The following is a 20,655-nucleotide window of genomic DNA, read 5'->3' as shown; positions in this document are numbered from 1 at the left end:
CACATCTGACGCCTGATGATGCTAGATTAACTGGCTGCACACACTAGCATTATTTTAAGAGAACACAGGCACAAATAAAATCTTTGTTTATCTCAGCAATTCTGAGAACTCTATTTCAAAACAACACTGAAGTCATTCAAAAGAAGTTTCTACACAAACAACAGGCAGTCTGAACTAAGTGATTTAGAAAGCTAGAGAGCTTGGAAACAATTTCTTTTCATAGCTATAAAAAGTAGCTAAGGCTAGGGTATGGTTTGGTGTTTAAAAAATAATTTTAAGTGATCAGAGCAATGGCCTAAAGTTACATAATGAGCCATTTATCAAGTTTTACTAAAAATATCCAAAATATTCATGACACGAGCTGCAAAAGAAAACACTGAAGGATGAAAGATTCTGTATTTATCTGCAACTGAATGGGTATTGTTGCTATATTCCTTTTCACTTAAAAGCAAAATTTTATATAGCACTTAAGATTATTCCTCTCGAGGTAACGCTAAGAACTCTCAGTCTTGTGATCTTGTAACATTATACACCAATGCCAATTACTTGGCTCATAACATACTAAAAGCTAAAAAAAAAAAAATGTAAAAGGTGGGCCTTTGCATTTGCTGATTTAAGTTCTATACTACGTGAAGCACAAAACAATTGAAACCAGGGTGAAGATATGCACTAAATAGAAGCATGTATGTTGGAATTACAGAGACAGGACTACCTGAAATTAAAAAAAACTTGATATCTCCTATTGAAGTTTTTCTATGGTACCATTACATGGCTTTCTTCTAAAGTATGAGTTTGGTTCACTTCTTATGCAGAAGAAAAACCTGTTAGAGTAGCCTAGTGAGTGGCACTATGTTATATAGGTGTCTTCTTGTAATTAACTGCCACATCCAGGTAAGGCAAACACATTACTTCATCATGAAAATAGCACATTCTTATAATGTACCATGATGAACAACAGTAATGACAAAATTACGTGTGAATCTTATTTAAAATAGTTTACAATGTTGCAGAAACAAAGTACTCAGTTCTTACAGCCTGCATGTCTGTATTTCACGCACGTCACAGATCACCCTTCAAGTTACAGAATATGAAACTTCTGGGTGTCAAACTTCAAATTTTAAGACAATAAGCATTTCAGATATCTGAATTCATAACAAGTAAATTCATAACAAGATTATATATAGGCTTCCTTTTTATTTATCAGCTAAAAAAAAATAAAACCTATTCTCCCCAACATGGAAAAGCAACTGATTCTTACTGAAACTGAACAGATAGCAACGTTTCTTAGCTTAGCTTGACTACTGAGGAATGTGACACACTGCTCATGCACTATGTTATAAACAGAGATTTTATCTCCTCAGCTATCATGCGAAGAAGTTGTTAAGAAGTTTCTTAATTAGATTTTTATTGTAAAATTCATATCAGTTTCCTCTACATTTAAAAACAGTAGATGAATTAAAGGATTTCCAAAATGATTTTCTTATAACTAATTATAACTAATTACAGGGCTAGGCTTTTTTCTTTTAACTCAATTAGCCACCTTTACAGAAGGCTAAAGCTCATAGAAGCTCAGCACTTCCAGCAGGCACTGAGGACAACATAAGCAGAGAACTCAGTCCTGAAGCACCAAGATGCTCAAGGTTTTCATTAAAAAATATTTTTTTATTCCTAGGTCACTCCAAAAGTAATGCTTCCTATTTATTTCCATGAAAACTACTACAGATGCAAAAAGTATAACATCATTTGAAAAAGCAAGTTCTCAGCTACAAAACACAGCTATTCATCATAGTCACCAACATTAGCTATGCATTTTTACCAGCAATGAATGCATGCTGCACTTCTAACAATTTGCACCAGCAGAGGTGACCTGCTGTTGACACTGCCGAAACATACCACCACCCCTCACTGTGCTCACATGCACAGTCTGGTCTCCATGAACATCCTGCAAGGCCCAGTGAATAGCATTGGCTACAATTGTTTCTGCATGAACAAATTCAATAACACAGCTCCATCTACACCTCCATGTCAGACTGCCCCTCTGCTGCCACCTGTTGTACAGCAACAAAATGGAATGGAATATTGGCGAGAAGGTTCCATCTCTACTATCACACCCAGCATCTACTACCACACCTACCAGCATCACCCTCTGATCTTGTGGGCCAACAGAATTAAATAGGAGGCATTAGTTTCAGAGAAGACCTCACATTCCTCACAAACCACACTATAATATATTTGTCCTGTTTGTCACCCTTCAACTGCTTTACAGGAGAAAGACTCCATTTCATCTGTTTCTCAATGTCACGGAGTTGACCAGATCAATCTATGTCCGTGACAGGGGCGACAGGCCTCTGCCCTCCCCCCCCACCCCAGTCCCACAAAAAATGGGAAGGAAGAAAGGGAGGAAAAGAGCAGCGGCAGCAATCTATGGAGGAAAACTTATTTTACTATAATATTGGAATACAAAATAACACAATATATACAATTTAATTGAAATTGAGATTAATAAATCAGACAAGATAAGAGAGAGAGTTCCCGGGACCGATTCAAACCTGAAAAGCTTGGAACGGCTAGGAAAGCACCCTCCAGCACCCACTGCAAGGCAGCAAGAGAGCGCCCCCCCACCCGGAAGGGCCAGATCCCGTGACTGCTGTAATGTACAGGGATAGGTACTTGGAATTGGGGCAGTGACACTTTAATGCCCCGTACACTACATGATGTTTTGATGTGGAATACTGAAATCCAAAAACAAAAAAAACAAAAACAGAACCATGACACTCAACAGTAGTTCATAACGGCAGGAAAGGAACTCAAAGCTTTGAGTTGAAACTGATTTTGTGCAATTTCTAACCAATATGCCAAAAAACTCCTCTCTACGGCTCTCATTCTGACACACAAAAAGTAAAAGCAATAATAGAATCATAGAATCATTCCAGAAAACCAGGAAGTTCATGACAGGACACAATTTTGCCAAGTTTTAAAGCAGAAATACAAGCAACCACTTCACTATATTCTGAAAAACAAACAGAACAACAAAGAGGCTCTCAAATCAACCACTATGACACATACAACTACAATTAACGTATATGTTATTGAAAAATAGAAACACTTTGCTCTACAGGTTCTTTTTTTATTACAAGAACACAGAAACAAATCATCCATCTACTCATTGTTGGCTCATCTCAGTTCAGCAGCTTTCATTACCTGAGCTGCAGACCTCTATACAGACTGTTCCCACATTAGCTGAGAGGAAAACAGCTGGTAGCAAGGCCCACGTTTCAAGTAAATCTTATAAATTTCAGTGAAGCTCAATCTATTACTTTCAGTGCAGTGTGATATTGATGCTATCTAAATATATAAAAAAAATTACATTGAGCCTTATTTCCTCCATGTCAAACAGTTTCCTCTTTAGTGTTTCACCCCTTAAGAATGCTTTCTACCCACAAGTTCACATGAATCAGTAGGCATTTCTGCTAGACACACTACACACAAGAAAAAAGAATGAAGTGTCCTGCTTTTTCTCTAAGCTGGCAATACTCAGTGCTAATGCACTGCTGGTGCTAACACAAACACACACCTTGCCTTCTCCCTTCACCTTAACGCTGAGGCATTAGATGGCTCCACCACCTGAGCAAAAGATCAATGCAACATTATTTACGTAGATGGTTCACTACTACAACTTCTGTTTAAGTCCAAAGGCAGGTACTCTGTTCACACTCTGAAGGTGAAGTTCTTGTGTGCTTTGTGATGAGTCTTCATAATACCAAAAAGAAAACTTAGTCGAAAAAAATACTTTATATTACATGCTACCGTATACAGCAGTAATGGAAAATCCAATCTCAAGACAATTTTCTGAAACCAAAAAGAAAACAACGCATCTGCTAAGAAAGCAATCACACACTTTTTATGCTATCTGTGTTGATTTTTAATAGAGATAGCTGCATTTCTCAAGAAACAACTTGATATGGAATATAATTTATTTCCTCCCATACACATCAAGTACAAAGAACTTTAAAATGGCTTTTTCAGAATTTAATAAATAAAAGGTCATTTACATTTCAGATATGCAAGGAAGGAAAAACACATGTATTGAAATTACAAAATCTATTTTCTTGCTTCTATGCATACAAAATGGATGGTACTAATACATCTAAGGAATCAGTATTCATAATTATCCCTCATGTTTCAGTAATCCTTTTGTCTACCAGAAAGTATAGAAAAATATATTGAGGCTATTTCTGCATTCTCCTTTGAAGATAACCACTAAACCTTGAGATATTTTGTATTTGTTTCTACTGCATTAACATGAAAGCAAAAATTATTCAGAATCACAGGTCACATTGAAAATCCTCCGGAAGTCAAGAAAATACAATGCTGCTATTGTTTCACATTAATTACTATCTTACTTCATCATATAGACTACCATTGAGTAGCATGACTGAAGAACATTACATTCAAAGAAGTTTGAATTCTATTTGTATCTATGACCTTTACAAAAGAATGACCTGTAATCATTTCAGTTTCCAAAGAAGCCTTAAAAATACCATTTCCTCTTCATTTCCATGAAATACAACCTTTTGTCTTTTAAGTTCTAATTGCCTCTGTAATTTCTGAAAAAGAAAAGTATCTAGGAAGCTACATTAGGTGTTATTGCTCAAAGTCATCTTACTCATTAGATTGAATAGATCTTTCCACTTCAGAAAGCTGATGTATCTTAATGTTTTATCGCATGGTGTTCTTGAAAGTGTAACAGCTAAAATAAATGTATCAGGCTTAAATAATAAAATTTTACTAGTTGATACTCTAAAACTCAAGTTCATCTGAACAGATTATCTGCAATTTATACACATTTCTACTCATTCTAAATGCACATTCTATATATTGCAAAATATTAGTTAAAAAATAACATTTTAAATGTTTCAGTGCCATGATCTCACGATAACTCTGAGTAAGTCCATAAGATTGTCAGATTTTTGACTCCATTTTGACCAAGATTCACTTACTAAGAACTACAGATTCATACCCACTCTTCTTTGGCATGCACCATTTAGCCTTTCCTAGTCCATTCTTGACTAACAGTAATCTAAGACTAAGTACTTTCACATTAATTACATAGGTACAAATGTTTTCTACTAGATCACCTCAGCTAAGATTGAAAGCTTCTGGACTTGATTACAATCCTTAAGACTCAGTTTTCCAGAAGTAGCATACTATTACTATTCTTGTCAATAGAAGGCCACAAACTTTCTTTTAATTTACTCCATTACATAAAGTAATACGTAAAAACACTTTCTCATGTGAATCTTACTCAATTCAATACAGCAATTCTCAGACTGGGGATATCAGTGTCAGAATTTGAAACAGGTACGTGTGTTTACAAGGACACAGTGGAAGCAGCTAGTGACTTCCCAGGTAAAGAAAAGCACTTAAATTCTAATCGAGGTAATTAAATTCATAAGAACTGTGGATTTGAAGCCTTCAAACCTACTGCAACACAACAAAGCTTCCCAGCCAGTGAAGTCAGAAACCTTCATGTTTTCACATGCCAGGGTTGGTGCTATTTTCAATATTTATTCTTGCTGTACATTAATTTAAAAATACACGCAAGCCTAATTTTGCTCAGTTAGGTCAAACTATTTGATACTGTTTGTTTCCCACAAAAGCAATTGCTACTTTCTGTTGGTAAAATAAGCTTCTACAGGAAATCTGTTTTTAAGAAAAGGTAATAGTGGGTACAAAAGTGAAAAATCTATGGTAGACTAACTGAATGAAGCAGCATAAAGTGGGCTCATGATCGCATGCAGGAAGTTTCTCTCACACAAGCACACCTCCACATTCCCTCAGTTAATGACCTAAAAAAAAAACCACAATTATCAGCCACTGTCATGAGTTCCAACTTTGTCATCTGTAACACCTATTTTGATTTAACCACGCTCTCTGACCATTCAACTGGTGAGTCAGTGGATGGTCAGATCTAAAGTGGATGTCACAGTTCCCAGTTTTAACAAACTGCATCAAAATGTTTTATTAGCTCTCCAAAAGGCTTTCCCAGTAACAATCTCCCCCTCCCATACTCTACAAAACACCACAATCTCCCAAAATCTCAAATGACTTCTGATAGCTTGTTTCTTTCTGTTGTGCAACAGCTTTACATATAATTCAAATTCTAAGTAACAGATTAGAAAATATCCTCTATTAGTTAAAGACATTTCAGCTACAGTAAATATAGGCACACAAATTACTTCCCAACTATGATTAAGCATGCATAGTGAAGAAGACTAGTGGCACAGAGCTGACAGGCAGAGGGTTTCCAACATTTGCCTTATGTTGCTCAGGAGAGCTAAAATGAAACAGCTTTCAATAAACTCATAATCTCAAGGATGATAACTTTGTCACACAGGAGTAATAAGCCTTTGAGTAATATTAAACACTAAAAAGATGGTGGCATTTACTTATTCAAACTATTTAGCTACGTTTGAACATTTTAGCATTCTTCAAAGTTTCCTGATTTAAATCTAGATTTAAAGCAGCTACTCTGTGGGATTTCTAGTTAAAAAAAAAAATGAATATTTCTTTTATATTCTTATTTCAGTGTATTAATCATACAAGTAATCTGATTATATTAAGTTTGTTGTGAAACAAACTCATCGCCTCCATATCAAGACTGATTCAAAGGGAAGAGTTTGGGCATTTTGATACCTGAACTCCAGCAGGCAGATTACCACCACCAAAGGGTTTAACGCAGTGTTTCAGTCCATTTTCTTAAATTGCATCTCTTTTAAAGACACTACTTGTTTATAAAAGTATATTTTCTTTTCCGGTTCTTCCCAGCACAGAAAGTAATGTTGTTCAGAAACATTTATGTATGAAAACTCCTTTGTTGCATTCTCAAAAAAAATAAGTTCAAGAAAACAGTTTTGTTTTGTTTTTTTACTAAGCAGTATACATGCCTCTAAACTCCAATTCAGCAACTTAAGAATATGCCAGTAATAGAGTTTAGGTGCAAATATGTTAAACATAAATAAACCTTTACTCTTAAAGAAAAAAAAAAAAGCAGATTCTCTTTTAAAAAGGAAAATAACATTTATTCTTCTTTCAAAACCAGTTGTGTTGCAAAAGAAACCCAAACCCCACAATTGGTGTTACTCCTGTATTAATACTAATATGTTCAAAATACAAAGTGAGTTAAAAAAAAAAGGAAAATAGTGCTGAAAATTAAATGTTTTAATTTAAGAATCAGACATCAGAAACAACATTTTTATGATGTTGCCATTCTGAAGTCAATAATAAAAGTGAAATAGTTGATTTATAAAAAAATAAGTTTCTTGTAAAGTGTGGCTATTAACTGAAAGTGAGAAAATGAAAACCGTCTACAAATAGCTCTTTAGGCAAAAAACATCACAAAACAAACAAGCTGAAAGGTACACCCCACTTTAATCCCTTATAAGATACAGTAATCATGTTTAAAGCAGTTTTAGCATGTTGTGGATTCTCAATGTCCAGAAGTCTTTTGTAGCATACTAGAAAACAATTGGAAAATATCTGAGAAGCAGAGAATAAGTCGTATGTTTTCACAATACAAGCTCCACACATTGTCAGCATTTTGATTTCAAATACCACATTTGGAATAGTGGCCAGTTGTGGGTTCCCCAATTCACAAAAGACAGGGATCTCCTGGAAGGACGCCTGGAGCGTCTCTTGTATGAGCAAAGACCGAGCTGGGTCTGTTCAGCATGCAGAGAAAACAACTGTGGGGGAATCTGGTCAATGTTTAAGAATATCCAAAGGGTGGTGGGAGACAAGTGGATGAGGCCAGGCTTTTCTCAGTGGCGCAGAGCAATAGGACAAGGTGTAATGGCCTAAAACCTGAACATAGGAAGTTCCATAAAAACATGCAGAAGAACTTATTTATGGTAAGGGTGATGGAGCACTGGAACAGGTTGCCCAGAGAGATTGTGGAGTTTCTCTCTACAGAGATATTCAAGACCCAGATGCCTACCTATGTGATCTACTGTAGGGTACATGGTTTTAGGAGGGCTGGACTTGCTAACTTGAGGTTCCTTCCAACTCTTGCAATTCTGTTATCTTATTTAAAAAAGAACTCAAAAAGTACAGTTTCCCACAAGGTGTTCTACTTCTAACATAGTTTTGTAACTCCAGTTTGAATTCTTCACTCCCTGACATTTTGCATGTCATCTAGTAAGTTTCCTCAGGGAAAGTAAATCAGCTTCACTCCTGGAGCGCAAGCTTCCTAATAAATAAAAAAAGTTCTTTGTTTGAGAGCAAGAATATTGTACAGTTGTTATGGTAACTGGATTTTAAAAGGAAGCAGATAGTTTTGAGGGGCATCTGCTTAATTCCCAAACAAATCCTTCACCCCAGCTGCCCTCAAAGGAATGACTTTAAATCAGTCTCTTGCACGATGTAAAGAGTGACTTCCAGCTGAGAAGCTTAGCACAGCTCCCACTGGCTCAATAAAAAGGATGATCCCTTTATTTCAGCTGGAAGAGTTGCTGTTTATGAACCACAAGAGTGCTTTTTCACATCTCAGCTCTGTTACTGTAAAGGGTATATACATTGCAAGTCCAGCTGAGATAGTAGTACTCAGTGATTATGTAGTGCAATAGAATTTAACTGTACTTGGCAGATGCCCTGTTCTACGTACAAAAATAAGTTCTCATGCAGGTAGAAAGTGCCTTTATATATTGAAAAAGTGAAAAGGAATATGCATGAATGGGAATCCATTTGTCAACTACAGCACTAGTACAGGGCAGGAAGGCAAACAGCAAATCAGAAGATGTTGACCATGGATGCCACCATACTGTCAGAATCCCTAAAATATGTTTTAATATGAAGCTGTAAAGTATAAATTTCTTTCACATTTTTTGGTCTGGTAATGATTGAATCAACCATAGTAGGTAACACTGATCTACAGACGTAGGGATTTTTGTTTCATTTTCCCCCTCCAACTCTCCTGAGCTACATGTGTACTTAGCATATGTAACAACATACAAAATGAAAAAGACAAAATTGCAAATGAAGAATATCCATAATTCTAAAAAACTATATCAGGGCTAACTGGCAAGATTATTTCACACCTCAGAACTACAGCCAAAAAATCAGGTAAGACTACTAACGTGACACACAAATACACAAGCTATTTTTGTCAAAGATATGTTAACCACACAGCACAGATAGGAGTAAAGTAACAGACTAAGTGACTGAACATATCAGGAGTTGCACATCATATTGACTTCAGCAATAATTAAGTATCTTATCAAAGCTAAGCAGTCTTCTGCTGAATTAGATTAAGTACTAATAATATGAATAGGCTGAGAAAGAGTCAAATACTATACCATCAATGCTTTTGTAATAAGGGATAAAAATAAATAAATCTGGATTCAGCTAATGAAAGAGCTCAAAATAATAGACCTTTAAATAATTGTTACAATCAAAAAGATCAACACAGTGGAAAGGTGATAGAGGTGCATAGCAGCAAAAGGACCAATGCGGATAGAAGGGTCTTACAAGGGAAAGGAAAAGTACTCACCTATTGCCAAAGACCTGGGCTCAGAGGAAAGACTCCACAAAGAAGGAATCTCCATCTAGAGATCCTTCCCCAGTGGCAGTCAGCCCTTAAATGAGGTCTAAGAGAGGTACAGCGCGGCTCCACCCCTTCTTGTCACCCAGCTGAATTGCCTTCACCTGCACTCCCAGGGCTGATGGGGCTCTTTCCCCAGGTGCTCAATCAGTGGTTCAGGCCGTGACTCAGTTAACCATTCAGTAGTACACTACATTTTAGTGATTAAAAATATACATGCTTTTCCTACAGTTACTCAGCTACATAAATATAACATTTTTGTTTAACATTTAAGTTTTAACGTCTTAGCAAATGCACAAGTATTTAGCTACAACAAAGAATCAGTATTTCATACTGATAAAAGTAGGAAAGTCAACATGAATAAATAAGCCCAATAGAACTCATTATTAATATGATGACTCCATACTGTCTTCCTTTTACTTATTTTTTAATAGCATCTCTATCTTTCCAAGGCTGCTTTGAAAGAACAAAATCAGATGGCTGTTTCTACATGTGAACAATGTTCATCTTTAAAAACCTCTGCACATGCACTGAATCAAGACAGACTGAGGAGGAATTGTCTGTTCACAGATGTATCTTAATATTAAAGTCCATTTTATTTATGTGACATTGGAGCCTTGGCCAAACAAGCTCACTTGAGCTTTACCCAGGCGGTGGCCATTTGCTTGAGGTTCATTTATCACTATTCCCCTAAGTTAAGGCAGGCAGCCAGCTGGCAGAGAATCACAGACTTTTGCTGCAGGGATTGTACGTCTACATCACTGCATGGTAAATAAAGGAATGACAGTTATAAACGTGCTAATGTTTGCATCATTTTCTTGCTTAACCTACTGTATGGCTGTTTGTTTTGTGCCTGAAGATACTGGACAAGTACATTAATAAACAGTCATGAAAGAATTGCAGCCAGAGTAGAAAGGAGTCTCTCTGAGTCAACAGGATACTAATGCTGCAGTCTAAGCCTAAAATAAAGCTTCCAATCAAGAAAGAATCCAGTCTGGGATAAAAGGTAAAATACCAAAGACCAGAGTGTTATGAATATGCAAACTAATTCTGCAGCATGTTCCTGTTCTAAATACTTAAATCAATATGATTTTCTTTATTAAAAATTACTATGCCAGCATTGTTAAACAGATGCATGAAACATACAACAAATTAGTGCTTATTTATAATTTCACAGACTTTGTATTCTGTTTCTCAGCATACACACAACAAAAACAGGTGGTAGTGCCTACATGAAACCAGCATATGCTAAGCTGGAAAATTTTACTAGAGTGCAATGTGACTTATCATCTGTGATAATAAAATGGTACCTATATCCCAAATAAATTCATATGTTTGCTTGTTATGCTACTAATATTTAATGACTATGATAAAACTGTTGACAACAGCAAACAATATTGGAATGCTATTTTCCTTAAGATACCACTTGTTAACATATGCAACCTACTGAGCTATATCCATAATTTGTAACAGAAAGAACAGCAGTAAGAAAAATTTAGAAGGCCTCCCTCAAAAAGCCTGCCCATCTAATCTAACTGCCCCACACTGAGCCAGGCCAATGTTACACAAGTAACACGTATATATGAGCAAGCTATCGAATATAGGTTGAATAGTGCATCTGTATCTGAGGATTGTATAGTTAAACATCACTGCTCCACCACTGAAAATGCTTAAGCGATTAACAGATGACATCAAACAACATAAAAAAAAAATGCATTACACAGGTAGGAATCAATGCATATCTAATATCCATCATTAAAATAAATATAACCTCTCACATTTCATCAGCATTAGTAATATCAGTACTTGAGACATTTATCACCTTCCTGAATGCTGAACTTTCAAGCAGCTAATGAACAGACAGCCAAATCTGCCACAGAACTAGTCTAGTTTTTTGCACACAAAGTAGAGAACAGTTTATGTACTTTAACATGTGAGCTTCTAAAAGTTTTCTATTCTATACTCAGTGACAAGTTCAAAACAGCTGTAGAACCTCATCCAGACATCCAATTTTTCCAGCTAAAAAATTACCCTTTGAAATTTTCTTTCCTGCTTCCAGAAAGCCAACTCTGTCTGTGAAGTCTCTACCAGCCACAGGAGACTTGACTGAACAACATCACTTATTTCTCACAGATAAAATAAAAATTTAAAAAAAAAGAAATAATAAGGTGCCTAATTTCTCTTTGAGAGCTCCAGGTCAGCCGAAAATTAAGAGAGCTCGCTTCCAACACGTGGTTGCACGGCGCTTGCAGCCAAACACACCGTGCCCTCAGGCACAGCACCCGCCTTACTACAGTGCGGCTCTGCTAATCTGCCAGGCAGAGGAATCTGAACGTACGCATACCTCACCTCACCTCCTACTCGCAGCACAAGCTGAAACAAATCTGAATGATTAAGAAGCGGTTTTCTTCAAAGCACAGCACAGAACTGTCTACTCGGAACTGTAGCAAAGCAGGTGCACAAACAGCTTAGAGTTACGAAAATAAGCAACTAAGAAAATAAGAAATAAGAAGCAAAACAAGTTGTTCGACCTTACCTCTCAGTCCAGTTGCAGCCTCACAGAGGTACGCAGACGACGTTTCAGAAGGAAAAAGCCTGTCCCGCGGGGGAGCACGCGCCCCGCTACTGCGTTACCTCAGCGGCCTCGTGCTGAAAGCTTCCAGAAGGTGCGGCGCGGAACGGCGCGGCGCGCGGCGGGGCTCCGTGCGCGGCTGATGGGGGCGGCTGCGGGCGGGACGGCTGCGGAGAGGCGGCCGGTCCTGCATCGCCATCTTACTCCAAACGATACGGTGACTTCGTGTGGGTGCTTTTCGGGGCTGCGGAGGTCAGTTTCTATACTGATATAGCTGTTGGAAATAGTTTTGCCTCACGTGGTATTATTCGTTTTTCCTATATCTGCTTGTAAACTTAGAATTCTTCCTAGCGATCGTGGTATTTACTCAGTATGTGGGTTCCTGTACCTGGCATATTTCAGAGCAGTAAGCTTGGTATCTCAGACAGCCCACGTTTTCACAAAGCGCACATTGATTTTCCTTCTCTCTCTCTCATTTTTTTTTTTTTAATTTTTTAGTTTTTATTTTTAAATGTGTGTGTCATGTTCATAAGACTAAGGACTTCATGGTCTTCTAATCCTTGCTACTAATTCCATTAGTACCAGAGGTTTTTATTGTTATCCTGGGCAAAATCTAGCTCTCATGATGGCTTTGTGTGGGAGTTCCCTGCAGTCAGTGTGCTGGACGGAGGGCTTTATTTCCAGTTGTAGTGTTATACCAGCGTCCTGCCTTCCCAGAATGGCCAAATCTTCATCCTCTGGGTAGAAACAAAACCCGGTAGTAGTTCCACGTGTTTTTGGTTTTTTTTCAAAGCTTGTCAAATGCATGTTGATAAACCTGCCGCTTTTTTTTCCTTTGTGGATACTGATTGCTGGCACGTTTAGGTTGAAATGTTGCCTAAATTTACCTCGGGTGTCTTCTGTATTTCTAGGGATGTTTCTGTTGTATGATGCTTTATTTCTAGGTGAAGGCTGTGCCTTTAGCTTCCCACTGCTGTTATAATCTCATGTGTGACAAGTACTGTCCTCTTCGGGATGACATTCAGTTCCAGCATGGCAGTCATGTCCCTTCAGCTGTGTGTGGGCTTCCGTAGGTGTCTCCAAGATTGCTCCTCCCTGCAGTCAGACTACTCTGTGGTGCTGCTGCCCAACTTTGTTGCATAACACTGAAAAAATAAATGTTAGAATAAAGTTATAACTACATTTTAAGCAAAAGAAGAATTGAATTAAAAAAAAAAAAAAAAGTAGTAGACTTCAAATGAAGGCAGTCTACTGATTGAAGAAAAACTGAAGAGAAACTTAGGAAAATATAAGTAGTATCTGAGCTATTAGTGCATCACCTTGTAAGATGGTGATTATAATTTTTTAATAGGTGACTTCTTACCATTGCCAGTTTCTGAATAATAACTATTCAGCACAAAAACTTTTCTGCGTGTGTTGGAAGTAACATTTTTTAAGTTGTATGAGTGAATGTTTTGAAACCAGATAGAAAACTCTAAAGTCAAAACGATATTTTACAATTGCAGGAATTAAATCACATGATCTTGTAGGTAACATGCACAGACTTATCTTTTACGTGATGGAGATGCAGTCTGGAAGTGATCTACACTGTGATCAACAGAGAAAAAGTAATCAAAATGAAGTTTTGGCTGTGGTATTTTTCTACCTGGAAGTGCAAGGTTTCCTCATTTGAATTGTATAAGCGATGATGCCTTTGCATTTCTTTTAAGTACTAGTGTGCTGCTCTAGCTCAGCATTGAATTGTGTTTGTTATTTGTGGTGAGCTTTCCTAGTCTCTTCCTGCCAATCATGTGGACTATAGAACAAGGAACCTCTGCACTAGGTCTGTGATCCTAGCAATCTTGCACAGCTCCAAAAGCAATTCTTGATGGATTTATTAAAGGAGATGTTTTTTTAAATGGAAAAGCTCAGCCTATAAAGTGGATGCCAAGAGGGAAATTGGGACTTAAAATTGTGACTTTTTTTTAAATAGCAATTAGAATTCTTGTTTGTGGTTAGTTTGTATGTAGCTGGTCAAAGCTAATTGGATTTGTTAATTTAGTTTAACAAATTGCTCATAGACTCCTAATTATTTTGCAGCTTCAGATAATAAATTAAGTACATCAGCAAATTTTCCATGAATGTTTTGAAGGGTTAACGTTTGCCAAACTGTTCAATAATGAAAAACTCACAAAATGAAAACGACTTATTTTGAGTCCTAACCCTCCAATTATTTTTCTTAAGAAGCTGTAAAGTATTATCAGAACCTCGAGGTTACACTCATAATATGACCACTGCATATGCTTCATAGTTCTGAGTCTTCTTACTTTAGAGATCTGCTCTTAATTTGGTAATTCGATGAAAAGTAATAAGGAAACTTTACAATTACTTCCATAGCCAGAAAGTTCCAGAAAGTAGAATTTGTAAAGAGCCAGAATCTTCATTGCTTTTTTGTGGATATTAGACTCTCATTTCACCTGTCTGCCCACTTCTGAATGGAAAACATGGATGTTTATTTGTTTCTTTGTGGTAGCATTTTTATATATGAGCATGTTTCAGTAAAGTTGAAACAAACACACCTCCAGAAAATTTCTGTTGTCTTTTAGGACTTTTAAACTTTTTTTTAGCTGGATTATTTCATTTTTGTTGCCTGTTTTCTGTGGATTTACTTCTGATATTGGTGTAAATGGTTTTGTAGCATCAATGGAAGAGTCTTATATATTCTCACTGTCATGGTAACAGCCCCAAAGGAGCCATTACCATCACATTCCAGGCACTGGAGCTGTTACAGTGTCAATGAAGTGTCTCTCATACTTCCATCGATGTGGTAACAGCCCCAGAGGAGTCATTACAGTGTCAGTGCAAGTGTCTGAGTGGTTATGATGTCAATGGAAGTGCTTTTTTAATGCCAGTGTAGAATGGTTGTGCAAAATTCCACAGCAGTGATGAAAGAAGGGGATTACTTTTAGCACATTATTTGGTTAATAACGTAAAAAGCTTTGAGTATGAGCCTCAAAGGGAAAGAGATCTGCTGCAACTGCATGTGTGCTCTATGGCATGCAAAGACAAACAGTACTTAGTAATACACAACTTCTGTACCCTATGTAGCATGTTGTAAAAAGACACTGCAGTTGATGCAATAGAGTCATCTAACTAGACAAGTGCTGAAAACCTTAGTCATGACAAAAAAAGGATGTCGAAAACAAAAGATAATTATACCTTCTTTTCCATCCTTCATCCTTGTTTCTTTTCTGGTGATGTCACCTATCAGATACAGAAATAGGGTTTTTGCACTTGTAGCTGAAATGCTAAGTTATGGCTTGAAGCACTGATTGAGCACCTGGTGGGAAGGCAGGGCCAACTCAGGGGAGCTCAGGTGCATGCAATGAACCTGAGTGACCAGAAGGGGTGGAGCTAGGATACACTCCTTCTCCGATCTCATTTAAGGGTTGGCAGTGGAAATAGGGGCTTATTGCTGGAGGTTCCTGCCTCCCCTGAGGCCTTCTGAGAGTAAGTGTTTTTTCTTTTTCCTTTGTTTCTGTGTTTATGTTTGTTGTAGTTGGGCTTATCCTCCCTTTCTGCAGCCTAGGACTTTGTCACCCTGTTATCATTGCTGTGCTTTCTATCACATTACTCTCTATCATGTTATAGTGTTGCAGCACTATGTTTTGAGAACCCATGGAGCTGAGTATTTCAGACAATGTTATTAGCTATCCATATGAATAGAAAGAATTGAATGTTCATTGTTTTACGAGATTAAACCTTCAAACCAGTCATTTTCAAGTAGTTGTACTGTAACCTTGTGTGTCTATCACAAAACAACTGGTAAGAGTAATACTTCAGGAAGAAAAACAAACACAAAAGCAAGACAAAACCAGAATAAAGTATGAAAGTATTGCTCTTTACTGAGGTAGAATGCATGTAAGAAACAATCATGGAAAAGCCCAAGAACCACCATTCTTATAACTTTGAGTAATATGAAGCGTTTTTATTTAATTCCAGGAAAATGATTAGTGTGTATCGCAGACTCTTGAATGTGGTTGTTTGGTGTTTTTTTTTTTTTTTTTTTTAAGGGGATTTGTGGATCATTTTTTTTAGAATATCCTTTAAAAAAAAAAACCTATATCCACATCCTACAGCTTTTCATTGCTCTTGCTTTAAATGAACCTAGCAGTTGATTAGTGGTTGAAAGCCTATCTCAGCAGCAGTTCACAAATAGTGGTTAAGGCAATAAAATACCTATTGTCAAATAATTCTTAACACTTGCTCACAATTGAAGTTCATTGTAAAGAGATTGCTTAAGGAAAGTATGTATTGTGCAATGAAGGATAAAAGCAACTTATATATTTGATGCTTTATTAGTTCTTATAAGTATGTTTACAACGAAACGTTTTCAGGCTAGTTGATTTGCCTACAATAAAGGACAAATGAATCATTGGCCCAATATTTTTTTTCTTTTTTTTGCCTCTCAGTGGAAATGTGTTTTCTTTTAATTAGTTTTTTTTGCATCTTTTATTCCCTGCACTGATCCACCTAAACAGTTGCAAAGCTATGTCCGTTGTTATATTGCATGGTGTCTGTACTTTCTCACATTTGTCTCAACTCTGCAGTTTTCTCAGATGTTTGAGCGTAGCTTTCTTGAAGGTAGAAATAGGACTTGGAGAGAAAACCTTTTCCACGAGGGAAGGAAGAGTTTAGAAGTGAAGATAAAAATGCCTAAAAATTATTAATGGAAGCGGTCCTGTCCCAGGATGGTGTCAGCGAAAACAGTGTGCAAAATAATAGCGACGCAAGTGCTTTGATGTTGCCTTTATAACAACCTTGCTGTTACCAGTGAGAATGCAAACATGACCTTTAACTTCACTGGTGTTGTTTTTTTGTTTCTTTAGAGGGTAGCAGTGACTGTCAGAAGTTTTTTCCTACGTGCACAGTAACATCATGACTGCTGACTCTTGTTCTTTCCCTCAGCATAAGAACATGTGGGAGATCTGAAACAGTGGTTTCTGTGCTGTTTCTTTTCCATGGTGTTCTGACATGCATAAACCAATTAGTGAGGTTCTGCATCCAGAGTACTGAACACATCTCTATCTTGATGACTTCCAGTGGCTTGAACAAAATGAATTAAATGTCTTTTGTGGGACTTAATCTCTGCTTCCTAACTGAAGAAGTAGAAAAAGTATTTTGATGGTTCTGCTGGTTTAGTTACGACATATTCCACTTGCTCTGAAAGCCTCGGGGTCAGTGAGCGCATTTAGTGTCAAGTGAAACACCAGTAAGAATTGTCTGCAGTTGTCATTTGTCTAGGCTGTGTTTTGCTCTGGAACTTGTTGACTTCCAGAAATTGGACTTAAAAGAGAAATGAGCTGTAATTCATTTAAAATCAAATAGACTCTGGTTTGTAGATGTTTGTATTTTATGTGCATGTGCAGATCGCTCTTATTAGGTAGCCAGTGATACATCCTTGAAAGAGTACGTTTTGCTAGGTAGAGAAGTGAACCGTAGTTTTCTCACTGCAGCACTTTAGAGAACTAAATAAGTCACAGGAATGTAACCCAAATAACTAAAAGTAAATCAAAAGAAAGCTCTCTTCTGTCCTACTTCCCAGCTGTGTTTACTTCTAAGAGCATGTTGTAGGACTCTGCTCTGTGGATGTCTGGATGGTTGTGTTTTTTTTTTTTTTTTAAACTATCTAGGGGAGGGAAGCCTTGCTTACCTGTAATCACTCTTAAAAAGACCTAAAAAGAGTGGTGTATAACATACAATTCTGAAGTGTCTTTTCTTAACTGCTCATTGTGATTATTGCCCTCCTCCTTTTCATACGTAAATTTTTGCAATAACAAGCCTTTTTGTGTCAGCCTCGGGTCACCAATAAATCTTAAATGCCTGCGGTTTGTTATTCACGTGTACCCACAGTTTAACTGTCCGTCTATAAGCCCTTATTTTTAGATTTAGTTATTACTCATTACAGGGAGGTGCAATTTTGAGAGATTTTCTTTGTCATAAGTGCTGTAAAACAAAAAAATAACGTATTAAAGGTGAAGCTTTAATTTTTAGAAGGGTGACAGAAGTATTCTATTGTTGAGAATGTTAAGGGTTGATGCATTTAGAGGTTTTGTTTTTACTGACTTCTATTGTGCATCCTCAGAAGCCTGGACATGCAGACAGCTATAATTGCATTTGTGCTTAAAGACAACAAACAACAGAGATATGAAAAAGCAAAATGCTACCAAATGACCTTGGAGAGAAATGCCTGGGGCACAGTGTGGCAAATGACATCATTAACTGTGACTCTTATGCTTGGGTCGTGGTATAAGCAGACTTCAGAGGAATGCTTCACAGACAGCACCTTATCACTTGGTCTCATGCACTCATTACGATGCTCTGTCTTTTCTTGAGAGAACAAGGAAGATGTACCTTGAGGCATATCAAGCAGTGTAGCTGGAGGTATTAGGAAATCTTGACAGAGTAAAGCAGTGTATTAAGAGCTTTCGGTCTGATGATCCTCTTAAAAATGAGATTTCAGAACACCTCTATTGCATAGCATGATTCATCTAAGACATCAAATAACATGTTCTTAGCCTTTGACTTCAGTCTTACTAATGTTACGTTTCAAATAAAAAATAAAATTAGTAATAGCTTTAAAGATGCATAATGAATTTTGCTTTAATCTTTCTGCATATTTGTCTTGTGAAAAGATTGATTCCTGTAATCAATCACTGAATCAGTGAATTGGAGCCTGAGTGAAGTCGCTTCTAGGACAACGTATTAAAAGCTATAACAACTTGTACTTTCCACACCAAAAAGTAATTGATGCAAGTCTATTTTTTATCAGTCATTTTGAAAAATTGGCTGGGATCTGTTTTCTATATGTCCTGGTCCTTTATAGCAAAAATGTTCTTTCTTAGTATTGTCTTGTGAATCTCTACACGTTAAATTCTCATTGTGTGTTCTTGTGAGCATTTTCTCTTGAGATTAGGTAGGCTTTCTCAAGTTCGCAAACTTAAGAGTTCTCAGATACGGCTTATCCTTGCACTTCTTTCTTTGTTTTCTTGCATTCCAGATCCAGGAAGATATAGCTGTAGAACTTTGATATTCCTAGAAGGTGTAGAACTATTTTGTCTACTTCTCCCATTCTGCTATCTTCCCAAACATTCCCACAATGGCCCCTTTCCATTTGCATTTAACAAAATCTGTGTAATATTATGTGATCTTTTGTTTGTATAGCAGAAATGTTTTCAATTTTGTTTGAATGCAAATTCTGAATAAATAAGCAACCGTACTGTGAAAGTATGTGAGTGTGAAGTTATTTGTCCTAAAAAATACATGTGTTTGGTCCCTGGAAGGTGACTAATAAGATCATGTGGTAGTGGTTGGTACACATTTTCAATGTAAGGGAAATATCCCTTTGCAATTTTAATAAATGTTCTGTATGCTTACTATGTTTCTTTTGACCTATAATGACAAATATGCATACAACACTTTTAAATTATGCATTTCTGTATTTTTAGAGTATTCGCTGCATTTTCCGTGTCCAGATTTTTACAACATCTGGCTCATTCATAGCAATTAGCTATGGACAGGCTGAACTGCTGTCATTCTCAATTGCAAAGTTTGAGAATGTGCACTAATTATGATTAGAAATGATGCAGTCAATGAGTAAATAGTTTATCTTAGTCCCTTGAACTGAAGAGCTATCAAATGTGGCAGGCATGACTATTAAAATGCTGTTTTCTTAGATTAATTTTACAGGAAGCTTAGTTTTAAAGAGTTTAGGTTGGCAAAAAAAAAAAAGGAAACAATGTGAGAATTGTTGTGTGACTCTTTTGCTTTGGATAGAACACCTTTACTCTGACAAAAGAATATTTTATAAAAGTAATCATGAATAAGCCATGGACTTGTACTACAGTTGTAGTAGTGAAATGACTGGAACCATTACATTAATTAAGGCTACTTAATAATAAGCGGGTTATAGTTTGGCACATTCTTGCAGATATATGTAAAGGTCAATGTCAACATCACTTTGTAGTTAATTTGCTTGTCAGCCTCTATTCTCAAATTCAATAATATTGAAATGTTTTTGCAGAACTACCCTTTGCATATTTTTTTATAACATAGAAAAGCTCATCAAGTATTTAGCATATTAATTACCCCAATTAAAACATTCACCATTGGCTTAGTTTCTTGACATGAACTTGAGTTGTGCAAGAGCACTCTTATCTTCATACAGTAACAAGTAGATGCTCTATCGCAGACTTCTTACATTTTACAGGAAGTCTAGCAGTGGAGGAATAACTGGTATTGATGGAGACTTCGACGTAAACAGCTTCAGTTTTCTAGTGTAGGAAAATGGTATATTGTTTGCTAAATTGTGTTTTATTCATGATGGCAGTGTTGCACGTCACACAATCTAATATATCATTAACGCACTGTTTAGCATACAAATTCTGCAAGGTAAGCCTTAAAGTTGTGTTTGCCACTGAATTATGAAGAGAACCCAAAGTAACCA

The 20,655-nt window shown here is 36.8% G+C and overlaps 2 long non-coding RNA genes across 2 annotated transcripts in view; one reads left to right on the top strand and one right to left on the bottom strand.

Moving 5' to 3' along the window:
• Positions 1–12,255, bottom strand: part of LOC125699193 (uncharacterized) — a 263,892-nt gene extending 251,637 nt beyond the window's left edge. Inside the window, exon 1 of the long non-coding RNA XR_007379474.1 lies at positions 12,135–12,255. This is a non-coding gene — a long non-coding RNA (uncharacterized LOC125699193). The remainder of the gene's footprint in view (positions 1–12,134) is intronic.
• Positions 12,256–15,630: 3,375 nt separating this feature from the next.
• Positions 15,631–20,655, top strand: part of LOC125699229 (uncharacterized) — a 58,068-nt gene continuing 53,043 nt past the window's right edge. Inside the window, exon 1 of the long non-coding RNA XR_007379486.1 lies at positions 15,631–15,659. This is a non-coding gene — a long non-coding RNA (uncharacterized LOC125699229). The remainder of the gene's footprint in view (positions 15,660–20,655) is intronic.

Source organism: Lagopus muta, chromosome 12 (genome assembly GCF_023343835.1).
Source record: "Lagopus muta isolate bLagMut1 chromosome 12, bLagMut1 primary, whole genome shotgun sequence".
In the NCBI taxonomy this organism is placed as follows: Eukaryota; Metazoa; Chordata; class Aves; order Galliformes; family Phasianidae; genus Lagopus; species Lagopus muta.
Note: the sequence above shows the minus strand (reverse complement) of the source record. Positions and strands in the feature narration are given on the sequence as shown.